Source organism: Drosophila yakuba, chromosome 2R (assembly GCF_016746365.2).
Source record: "Drosophila yakuba strain Tai18E2 chromosome 2R, Prin_Dyak_Tai18E2_2.1, whole genome shotgun sequence".
NCBI classification, from domain to species: Eukaryota; Metazoa; Arthropoda; class Insecta; order Diptera; family Drosophilidae; genus Drosophila; species Drosophila yakuba.
The window spans coordinates 5,922,301-5,934,673 of NC_052528.2; the positions used below are offsets into that span (position 1 = coordinate 5,922,301).

At 40.2% G+C, this 12,373-nt stretch overlaps 1 protein-coding gene across 8 annotated transcripts in view; it reads left to right on the top strand.

The window, feature by feature from the left end:
• Positions 1-12,373, top strand: part of LOC6529439 (neural-cadherin) — a 102,246-nt gene continuing 89,873 nt past the window's right edge. For 4 of the 8 annotated variants that reach the window (XM_039372797.2, XM_039372794.1, XM_039372795.1 and 1 more), the window contains exon 1: positions 4-600. The gene's annotated coding sequence lies outside the window, so the exon portion shown is untranslated. Of the gene's footprint in view, positions 601-12,373 lie in introns of all 8 variants that reach the window. The other 4 variants (XM_039372792.1, XM_015196869.2, XM_015196861.2 and 1 more) reach the window with 2 other exon arrangements.

The window sequence follows — 12,373 nt, forward strand, 5'->3', positions numbered from 1 at the left end:
CATTGTGTCGACTGAGTTGCTCGTGGAAGGACGACAACGACGGCGGTGTCTCCAGTCTTTTGAATTTCGGTTCGGTCCGCGCCAAAGGACATACAGAGACTCACTCCAATATAGCATATAGCATACTTACCGCCCACCACCCCTCGAATACATAGGCGCAGTGAAAAATTCTATACGTTTGCTGAGTCTGTGTGCGTGTCTCGCGTCGCGTGTTACAGTGCATGTGTGTGCGTGTGTGCGAAATGGGCACAGCGAAAATAATTTAAATAAATTTGGAAAAGTCCATTAAGAGAGCTAATACGAAATTCTTTACTTCCCCATAAATCTGAATAAAGGGAAATATAACAAAGGATATACGACACAAGCGAAAAGGAATAAAATATATATGTAAGATATATCCAAGTGTGTGTGCCAGTGCAAAGTGTTGATGGAAACTAAAACCAAATAATAAGTGAAACTTACCGGGTATTGAGTCCCGAAAGAGATTATAGTTGTAAAAACACGAGCACTCGATAAAATCAATAACTGGGATTAGAAGCTGAAGCTTACAACAAAGCGGAACTGAAAAGGAAATTGGAGAAAATACGCAAAAAAATTAAAGTAAGCAAGGTCTAATATTAGTTTATATAAAGCTACTGTTTTTATATAAGATAATCTCGAGTCAAAGATGAAACGAGAAATGAGTGGAAGATGTGTAAATTTGTATAGAAACTATAGAAATTGCAGAAGGTGTCGGGCAAAATAAATTGACTGCTATTGGTCCAAAGTACAAAGAACGTTTGTAGTACGAAAAATTCATTATTTTAACGTTATTTTAAAGAATTTCAATGGGTTTTGGATTCATTGCTGGGCTGTGAGTGTGCTGGAGCAGTTGAGGTTAACACACCTTAGACATATACATACACGCCACCGTACACACTCACAGCAGCACACACACCAATACACAGAGAGAGGAGCCCCAGCCCGAGAAGCTCTTTCGCCCCTGTGCGTATGCAGCAGTTTCTTTTTGGCCCGAGCTCCCGCTCTGTTTTTTGGGGAGCATGAAAAATCGATCGAATCCTTGTTCCTCTCTCTCCTCTGGAGCTACAATTATGTTCAGCCCCTTCTGCCCCACGAAAGGAAAAAGGAAAACAGCGACGGCCGCTTATCAGCAAAAATACGAACTCGTAGTACTCCAGCATAGTTTCCCAGTAGGAAAATTGGCAGGAGTCTGCACAGTGAGTTTTGACTTCGTCGGGGGGTTGGTTTTTCGCCGAGAGAATTGGGGAGAGTGGGAAAACTCTCTGGGCTTTGCAGATTTTCGCTAGCTCTCTGGAAACTCTGAGAGAATACAAGAGAGGTTGCCACCATGTGGACTGCACTTGTTCCTCGGCTCTTTGCTTTCACTGTGAACTTCTTGCCGGTTTCCTGGTCTCTGCTTTCATGTTTGCTTTATCGCGATGGGTAGGAAAAAATATCAAAGTGCCCATCAGAAGTATTAGAGAATCGGAGAAATGGTTTGAGACACTATCTGTCAGATAGGGCAGGGAAAATACAGCCAAATGTGGGAAAAAAATGTATTTTGGTTATATTAAGCGAAACTCTCGCATAATAAAATAGTTTTTTCTTTCCAAGATATCTTACTTGTGTTATGGTATTCCATTAAAACTTCAACATTTTTCTCATTGTATTTATTTTTTAGCTGCTGCAATTTCAAGTACTGTTTACAAGCTCTCCTTTTGCTATTATTGTCTTTTATTACCGAAGCCAACTTAAATTTCGTTTCAAAACATTTTGGCCAGCCCTGTCTGTCCTCTTCAACGAACCTTTCTCACATATTAAGCGCGAAATTGCCCACACTTGAATATTTCCACTTTATTGAAAAAGATGAAAAACTAATCACTATAATTTGTCAGTCAATAATAGCAGCAACAATTTGCGGGCAACAAGCAAACTATAATCTAGCAATTTGCGAGCAATAATGTAATCAGTAAATGGCGTCTACACTCTTGACGTTCCAACGGAAAGGCCCAAGACCAAAAACACAAAGCGGTCGAAGATGCTACACAATTCAGAAAAAATTAAATAACATGAAAAAAATAAATATGAGTATAAATCTACGTGCCAGTCAGGAAAATAATAAAACTTCGTCTGGTCAAAAGATATTTGTGAGCAAAGTGTGGCAAAGGCGATTCAACGAAATTATCGAACTGTGGGCCGAAAGTTAAAAATAAGTGCGGTCAATATGGAGCTTATGTGCAACTTTTAAAGAGAAATAAAATGAAATAGTTGTTGTTTTTTTTGTTTTAAATTCATTATACGTTTACATGTTAAACTGGAAAATATTATCTATATTTTTAAATTACTGTCCACAAGAAATTCATTACTCATTATTTCAAGAAAAGTCCTTTTACGCTATAAAGGTTAATCTTAAATTAAAAACACTAAAAAAAAAATACATTCCAAGGGCTTTAGCCCACTGTTTGCCACTTTGCCATTGGCGGCGTTGATGTTATCGCCTTGGTTCAGGCCAAAGGCAAAAAAGTATCTGAAGACGCTAAGACGGCGACGTTGACTTTCGACTGTGGGAATTGTGAGAGGAGCAGCAAAAAGCTGCTTGCCACCTTAAAAGCCCCAGACAGGCAGCCCCAAAGAGTTCTTGGCCAAGTCAATATAATTGACTTATCTGCGCCGCATTGTTCTTGCCTCTTGGGGCCAAGACGAGTCGTCGTCGTTGCTGCTATACAATGTCTTTTGTAGTGGCTGTTGCTATATTGGCCCATTGGCCCGAAGAGGTTGGCTCCCTTCTGCGGTTGGGCTTTTGAACATAATGAAGCTCGCTGGCCTCGTATTTGACTTATTGCGGTCGGAACGCGCCGCCGTCGAAGATTCATTGATCGATGGCGGCGGCGGCGCGAGAAGCGAAAAAAACACGTGAAATATTGGAGTCTTAGGTAGGTGGATATAGGAAATTCGACGGGGAGCCTCTTGGCTGGTCAATAACTATTGAGATTGATTGAGATTGCTTTGCGGTTAAATTGAAAGCAAAGCAACGACTTCAACTTATGCAAAGTACCAAGAAAGAGTAAAAACAAAGTAAGATCCAAGATTGGCAACTTCCTTTGCGTAGAGCATTTTCAATTAAGTTTTTTGGGCACTTTTTCCTTTTCCACAGCTGGCATAGCAAAAGGTCTCGAATTATTAATTTCAGCCTCAATTTCCGTTCGGTGCAATTTTCCAGCTAAGCGACAAGTCCCAGAAGAAAAGGCGATTGTAAAACACGTCCTCTGCAAAATTCAAGGTACACAGCAATAATAATTTCCTTGATGCCCCATGCTTGCATTCTTTGAGTTGCAGCAAAGCGAATTGCTAAATTGAGAATTTCAAGCGCTCAATGAATTTGCATGCCTCGCATTCGTGTGTGGCAAATATTTAAACAATTTCCCATTTATTATATTTTTGTTGACGCTGCTCGAATTTTAATTTGAGGCAGTCTCCTCTGAGATGCTCTGGCCAGGGGCTTAGTTAAAGGGGGTCAGACTTTTAAATTCTTCTTCGGATGTTTCTTTATATTTATTAACGTGCACAGTAACTCAATAAATTCTGGACCCGTACATATTAGTTTCTAAATTAAAAATAGCCCTAGTTTTTGGAAAACATATGTGTCATCTGGCTTTATTATCTTTTGAATATGTACTTGTATTAATCCTGTCCAATTCCATCTGAGTTTAAGACCCTCTCAAAAGGCGCTACCTATGCCCCTGTGCAATAAATCTCCTTCGGTTCGGGCTCTTCTTGCACTTATTTTTGCTGGTCCAGGCCAACGCCTTGTGGTCTCTTTGAGCCGGGGCAAAAACGAAATGAAATGAAATCTTTATGAATGAAATTTCTGCTTAATGCATTCGTCTCGTCCAGAACATGTGAGCAGCATGTGTGAGACTTATGATGATGACGTTGGCTGAGATGCGGAGGAAGGGTCAACTTGGGCAGTCCCAAGTTGGGTTGGGTTGCCACTTGGAAATATTCCCTTTGCCCTCGCCAAATGTGCAGCATTCTGTGTGCCTTGCCTTCTTCTTAAATTGAGCCCTACTGTCTTCGTTTGAGTGGAATATGGGCAGAATATGTCATTTCTAATGGAATTTTCAGGCCACATAAAAAAAAATGCAAACAACTTCCGACCGAGGGAAAATTTGTTTAAATGCAAGCGAAGGCTTCGCATAAAAGAGTAGCAACCCCGGTTTCCCTTTTGCGTCTTGCTGCTCATATTTTCCGCTGCATTCCGTTGCTAATTGAGGACAATTAAAATTTATTAGCTGGCAACAGCAATTAAATGCAGACACCAAGCAAGCCATCGAGTAATTTTAAAATGTTGTATCAAAAAAATTCAAAAACTGTTATAACAAACAAAGAGCCTTACTTCAGTTTCATTTGCCAGAATATTAATGGGAATAAGTTTGTTTGGATGATGCGTTATATTTGCTAACTTCCTTTTGTTTTTTAAGTCCATGTTATAATCCGCCGACCAACGGGGACTTCGAGTCTTCCCTAGGCATAACTCGAAAAAATAACGTATCTGTCGGATTCCACATATCTGGGCTACTCTGACATCCTTCAACTCTCTGAGAGCTAAGCTTATAACTCTAATAAGCTTACAACAACTCGTATTCTGAATAGTTGCAATTGCTCCGGATTTGTGAAGCGGGCGAAGCAACCAGCAGGGTCAGAACAACCACCCACTCCATCCACTCCACCCATCCATCCCACTTGACAATCAATCAATCTTAAGTGGAGATCTGCAGAGAGATCTGTGTATAGTACGGAAAATATTGAGGGGGCATTAGATGCTAATCTGCATACTGTGTCAAATGCGATGTCGGGATGCATTGGGTTAGTTTATTTTTTGCCAAGTGGTACTTGCAACAAATTGGAGATGAAGCCACAGCTGCGGGTGGCAGATGAAAGGAGTTCCAAGGAAGGGGTTGCATTTAACCGAAAACTGGGAAGCTCCTAAATCTTCTCTGGCAATTTTTTGCCGCACTGCAGCAGCGGCAGCAAAAACAATGGAAAATCAATAGGAATTGCAACCCCGAGCAAGAATCATATACAGTCTGTGATCCGATGTCTCGGGTCGGGTGATTGCCCTCTTTGCCGGTTGCTGCGGTTCTTCTCCGTCCACTGAATGAGTCCCCAACCCCCTCCTTTTTTCCTCCCCCTGCGGCCATCCACTTCCTCCTTTGACAACAGTTCCGGCATGGTTTGCGAATGTGTGAGTGTGTGCGTGTGTATGAGTGAGTGCGAGAGTGTGTGTCAGGGATATTTATGTGTGTGCGCTCGCGCATCGTATCCTTTTTATTGCACAAAGCAGGAGCACACTCAAAAAAGATTCTTAGGTAATTATTTTGATAAATTTACCATTAAAAGATTGAGTTTTTCTATAAAAGGTTGTAAAACACTCATATTTCAATCAAGAAAAGGTTGGTCTACCTTACAGATACAAATTCTTCTCCAATGTTTTTGTTGTTTTTACAACCAAGACAGATTCTTCGGTGCCACCACATATTTTCTCTAAGTGCATGAGCGGAATAGAACGACTTTCCGGGGGTGGGCATCTGAGGGTAGTGACGACAAATGGCAAAAAAAAAGTGTAAACGGAGTGGCGTGTGCGGCAATACTTGTGACAAATCTGTAGGAATACAAAAAATACAGATGTGTGTGCACGAGGGGTGATCCACAATTCACATGCAGCAACCAGGGAAACTCGCATACGAGACTGGGCGCTATAAAAATGTAAAATTCATTCAGGGCAGCCGCAGCAGCTACAAAGGCAGAGAATAAGACGATATGCGACGGCAACAACGTGACTGCGCATAAATACGTGAAGGAACAAAGGGAAAGGATGGAGGATGGGAAAAGATATAGATTGGAGTTGAGTTGGTGGAAAGCACCAGACAACGGAAATCGATAAACAGTTCGGGAGATGTGAAAAACGTTTGGGTGTATCTCTACAACAAAAAACTGCATGCCCTTGAAGGAAATAATTAATGTTACACAAGCTCTAAAATAAATGTGTATTGGAAAACTTCATATTGAGTATAGTAGATTAAGACTGCGAAGTTTACGCTAATATCACACCTTAAAGTGAAATCGGTAAACATTCAGGATATAGGTGAAAACCGTTTCTGTCTATCTATCTCTAAAGCCGTAATGGAATTTATTTCTTTGAGTAATGTTTCACAAGCTGAAAAAATAATGTGAGAAAACGTTAAGTTTAAAATATTTTAAAAATGTTTATAAAAAATGTATACTTGTTAGTGCAATAGATCAAAAGTAGGTGTCACATCTTAAATTATTAAAGATAGTTTTTAATATTTGTTTCACATTTCATGATAGCTTACGAGCTGACTAAACCAACGTAGCTTCAATGTAGGCTGTTTATTTTAAATTTTCCCCCTGGACACACCTTTTTATACCGATAACCACATAATCCCGGCCTCTCATTTTCCCTGGGGCGTTTTTCTCGCATCTGATATTTATTTAGGTGTTCCAAATTCCGTATTTATCCCCACTTGGGACGCTTTAAAACATTTACACCACGCTCTTATTGTTTTAGCGGATTGGAAACGCTTTCCAATTAATTCCCGTCCCCATTTGCCCATTTATGCCCCGGATTGTGTCTCAATTTAATTAGTGTTCGAGGCTGTTAGGCTTTGGAATGTGGCACACACACACACACTCACGCAGGCGATTCCATAAAATAAACGACAATTATACACGGCTGCGAATCAGCCAATGCAAATATTTAACCTTGGTGCTATATTCTGCATACTTTTAAATACACACATCTGCCACCACCCCATGTTGCACACAGAAAATCTAGAAGTGAGTTGAATATTGCCAATAGATGATACCAGAAACATCACTAAACCTCTTATGTCAAATGTCCAATTCATGTTTTAAAAAATATAAGGTATTTTTATAATATTTAAAAATGAATATATTGAATATGCTAGGCGATTGGTACTTCTTTCAGTGATCGGCCAAGTTGAATGTCCTCTCACTTATGACGGCCACTGTACTGAGGCTCCCCTCACCTTTGCATTGATTTTGTTTCTTTTTCCCCCCTCATCGATTGCATTTTACGCCTCACATTGTTTGTTCTGTATGTCGCTGGGTTTTGTTTTCTTTTTTGCAACTCTAGCTTCTATTTGTTTTTGGTTTAATTCAATTTTAGTGCATTGCACTTTTTGCGCCGGCGATGACGCCGGAAGTGCAGCGGAAGGTGATGAACGGGTGGCCGGGGGTGGCGGGGGACTTCACTCTGGAGGTGCGGTACTTCCCCTTTTTAGTCAGACTGTCATGCCTGTGTAGATTGTGCAGTTGGCATTGTGCCAACAGTTCTTTTTGTGGCTCGAGCGTGTTTCAGTTGCTTCCTTACTCATAAGTTTTTGGCACATTTCATGCTTAATTCAGTTCCATTGTTGAACATTGTGAAATATTTCCGAAACTCTGTTTGGGAACTTGAACAGGAAAAGTTGCGGATAGGTGTATTAAACGTTGGTACACAAATCGGATTGAAACATGCATCACTAATTATCCGAAAGTGATTCTATCAGGGAGGCTTGAAAAATTTTATTTTTTATGTTTACGCAACTTTTAAAACCTCAGTTTCCTTTAATTCAGAAATTGTGTTAGGGTATTGTCAACGTCCACTTTTAGTCCCGTATCCATTGCATGCAGAGCACTACATTCATTTGAACACACGAAATTGCTTAATCGCCTTTTCCAAATAAAAGTAATCAACAATTGCCGGCCTGAAGACCTGCAGCTCCACATCCCCTCACCTTTGCCCATTTAATGGCACATCGAAGAATTCGCTTTGTGCACGCAAAATATACCTCCCAGCCACAAAAAGCCAGACAAAAGTCTGCAAATTTAATTAAGGCGTTACCTCTATTCAACACCTTCCAGGCGTTCGTTCGCAGGAGGGCACATAAAAAGTTAATTTCTCCCCAGTGAATTCCTGGAACAAAGACCACGGGCTTCCACCTCTTCTTTGCAGGAAGAAACTGCAGGTCCTACATTGAATTGCTTAAAAGCTTCGGCAATATTCGAAACGATGCGAACGCAAAAGCACTTTGGATCGACTAAAATTGTTATTACATGACAGAAAGGCGGACAAGCGAAATTTTCGTATGCCTCTGGGCTGCCAGTTAATGACATTATAATGGCCAATTGTTCGCTTTGTTTTCTTTGAGAAGTGGGTCCTGCTATCAGCGGTTGCTGACTATTAGGCCTGGTAATTATCTGATGTTATTATTTGTCTTCGATTAGCCAGTATTAAGTTTTTGTTGTTTTTTTTTAGCATTTTAGCAGTACTTCTTATAGTCCTTGGGAAATACTTATCTAAATGGCACGTACATTCTGTACGGATGAATGGATCGTCTTGAATATATATATTTATAAATATATCATAAATCACGCATAACTTTATTTTGAAAAATAAGAAATAAATAAATGGAAAGTAATACATTTTAAACTTTCGAGTTTTTTGTCAGTGCAAGCACTTTAGCTATGATTACCCAACATCTATCTTAAGCTTGCCCCGCATCTCAGCTATCATCGCTTGAGCCCAGCTCGAAATCTTACAGGCGTTTTGCGATCAGCTACCTGAGTTATCATTATCGCTAATTCCAGTTAGCAGTGCAGCTGACCAACCAGTCTTCAGGTCTGAGGTCTGAGTTCTTGAGTTCCCGAGGAGGCGTGTCACCAAGGCATGCCCATGTGTTAACACGTAATTTGTTGCCAGACATCGGAGGAGTATCAGGTTGCTCTTAACAGGAGTGTGAGCACTCCTTAACTCCTTAACTTCTTCATTTTTCCAGTTTTCTTTTCTACCTGGCTACTGTGTGTTCGCGCTTCTTGCGAGCGGACTTCTTGTGATATGCAAATATTTGGATCGCATGCAAAAGTCGCTTGGCGCATGGCAAAAAAGGGGTTTAAGAAAACCAATACGAGTATACGTGAGAGACGAGTGCGTAATGACTTTATTTATGACTCGGTCCGAGACAATAGCCTGGGGACCAGATACCACAGCGAATGCGATATTTGCATGCCGAAGTCATTTTCCGCTCGCCGTCCTCTTGCGAAAGTGTTGACAGGCCATAAATACACGCAGGACTCTCTGCGATTTAATGAGTTTCAGTCGATTTCACGGGAATTTTCATCTTTTGGTTTTGCTCGTATGTGCTACTTTTCGGCTCAGCCTTAATTTAAATAGCAAAACAAAAAACAAACGAGCGCCGGCCAATTAATCATTGTCTGCTCAATTTTTCATTGTCACCCAAAAAGGGGAGAAGGGTCTCCTATGTGGATGACAATTTTTGGTTGGCGATCCCATTCATTTTCCTCTGCCGGAACGGCCTATTTCATATTTGATGAAGCACTTTGCTTGCTCCTGTCCTGTCATCCATTCTGTGCCGTAGCCGGATACATTAAGAGGAGGAACAAACCTGATTTTCGACCCTCCTCGCATGTCCTGAAAATCGGAAGTGTGTTCGTTCACCCCTCTGTCTTTGATTCTATTCGTTTTCAAATTTCTACCTGGCAGGACAGATTTGTTGGCCATTGTTGTGTGTCGAGTGCCACGCGCTTTGGTGCCACAATAATAAAAAAAACCCCTCAAACCGAATCGAATACTCGTATGTCTCGTCGCCTTTGATAAAGTGGACTTGCACATGAGGAGTTTGGAACGAGCCCTTCATCATCTTCCATTTAGGGCTGGCTTTTGTTTAGAAGTCCGTTAAGTTTTTCATTTGCATAATATTTCGGGGTTACCCGCAGTTTTTGCTAAAAAAAAAAGTATAATAAAATATTTTTGGGAGTTCAGGATCATTGTTTTTGACCTTGATTAGGGAAATGAGTTGTAAATGGTTATCATTTTCTGGGAAACATGATGGCAGTTTTTAAAAATGTATAGGGCGAGGCTAATTAAAAAAAGTTTTAAGCATTAAATGAAGTACCAAAACTATCAACACATCTTTCCCTATTCAAAATATTCTCTCCTCTAATTCATTACATTTATTAAGCATTACAAATATTAAATACCCTTTATTTGACCAAAGAATTTCGAATAGCTCAGCTCCCAATGTTTGTTACTTAATGTTTAAACAAGCAACCCACCAAAATGACTTTCTGGTAATAAAACAGAGTGGAAAACGACAAAGAAATCGTCATTTCCAATATGACAACAACTTTTCTTTGTGCGGGTGGGGAGTGGGCAAATAAAATATGAAAAGGTGAATTTTAATTGCATGCCATTGGGTAATATACAAAGGAGAAATCTATAACTAAATATTAACATTGAAAAAGAGCCACAAATGACACGAAAACTAAATATATTGAAGACTATTAAAGCTTCGTTAGCCAACATTTGGTTGGCATTCAATCCCTGTAGTTTTAGGACGGCCTCAATAGTGGGTAATTTATTCAGCTGCGTTCATTTTGTACGAGCTTCGCTACTGAAACTTGTTAAAAACTGTTGCCAGCAGTTAAAAATCTAATAAACAATAAACCGACAACGCCTTGAGCTTGAATTCATTTTTGGTTGACTCTTCGAAGACACATATTCACACTCAAGTTCTTTTCGGGTTAACACACGGCAGGTGGTCTCGTATCATTGATATTTAATCGATTTTAAATGACTTTAATGTGGGGAAAGCCCAATGTGATGCTATGTGAGGGCGTGTCCCGGTTCTGTGCCCAAAATACAGTGAAGAGCTATCAGTGCTTGCGGGAAAGTAAGCTAGATTGATTTCACTAAACTTAATGTCAAGAAAGATACATTTCCATCAACCCAAATATCATTGTAGCTTCCCAATTCGTGTGCATTTCATTTACCTTTTCTCCTGTGTGCCCTTTGGCTGCCATGACGCATCAATCAATCCAATGGTTGAATATATAAATATAAAACACCCGGAATTCCAGCATTAGGTATTCATTTATGCCGAAATGTAGAGCTATGCATAGGGACGCTTTTATTCACCATATTGTATCGCATTTTATCTTCGCTTTTAATTAAGTGGCACTATGAAAAATAAAAAAAAAACAAGACGAAACCAACTTTTTGAAGAGACAAAAACTGAACTGTGTTTTGATTAATCGCAGACTGGGGCATTTTAAATGAATTTTAACACGCAGAAAAGCTGCCGCCAATGGAATTAGGAAAGACCAAGAAATGATTTAGTTGGAAGCCTCATAGAAAATCGTTTATTATTTGGCAAACAAATTGTAAATGATTTATTTGGCTTATATCTCGAAGCTTGTTACCCCCGAAAACTATGGGTTTATTAGCGGCAGAAGCAAGTTATGCAAATGCCTAAAGTCCATATAATTTGTTTGGTAGTCAGCTTCGTCAACTGATTAGCAGATATCACTGATATGGCCTAAAGTTTTCGTTTTATTATCTGAATCGGCTGCCGAAGACATTTTCATAGCTAATTGCAATTAAGATGCCGAAATAAAGATAACCGAAATAGGTGAGAATAATACATTTGTGACTCTGGTTTTGGGGTCCATTAAAATGAGTGGCAGAGGCGATGCCTAATTTTAAATAAATCAGGCGGAAATCGATACCTCAACAGTACGATGGAAATAATAGGAATGTTTTTCGCAAACAACATAACAAATTATTTCAACAGAAATAAGTCGAGCAGTGTTGCACACGTGTAGCTTCATTTTTCAACAGTCATTAGGAGTCACCCATGTATTCATTTGTCATCGAATTCCGGTCACACCCAATTATAAGTCAGGCTAGTTATAAGATCATTAGCAAGCTATGTATAGTCCCCAGTCCTTGTCAACCCGGGAATTGTTGGACCAGAAATCCTTTGCGGTGATAGGAACGCGTAAAAAGCAAATAAAACTATTGTCAACACACTCGCGATGTTCACCAATCGGTCAAATAAAGTCAGTGGCGCCTGCGCAGCTGTTTGAAAAATTGTCAAATGGGAAAGAACCTTTTTCGGACTTACCCAACTTTAGGTAGCGAAATTATAGGGTGCGTGCCACTGTCGGATTAAAGGAACAGGGCCGGCATGGCATGTTGCACACGGGGTAATTAAAATAATTTTCTCAATGAAATTGAAGTTTTCAAGGCCAGCCATGTGTGGCACATATTTCAGGGGGTGGAAATGCAAGAGCTCTGCGGAATTACCTAGAGCCTAGGACAATGCAATTGCCGGAGCGTTATGTAGAGCATGTCGGGGGAACATCAAAAACTAACCGAAAATCCCACATCCTGGGAAAAGTCCTTGACTGGAACAGACACAGACTGTGACAATGTTGCCATTCCTCTCCCTGTTTGCCGCTCGGCTTGCAACATCGCTTGCATATTAAA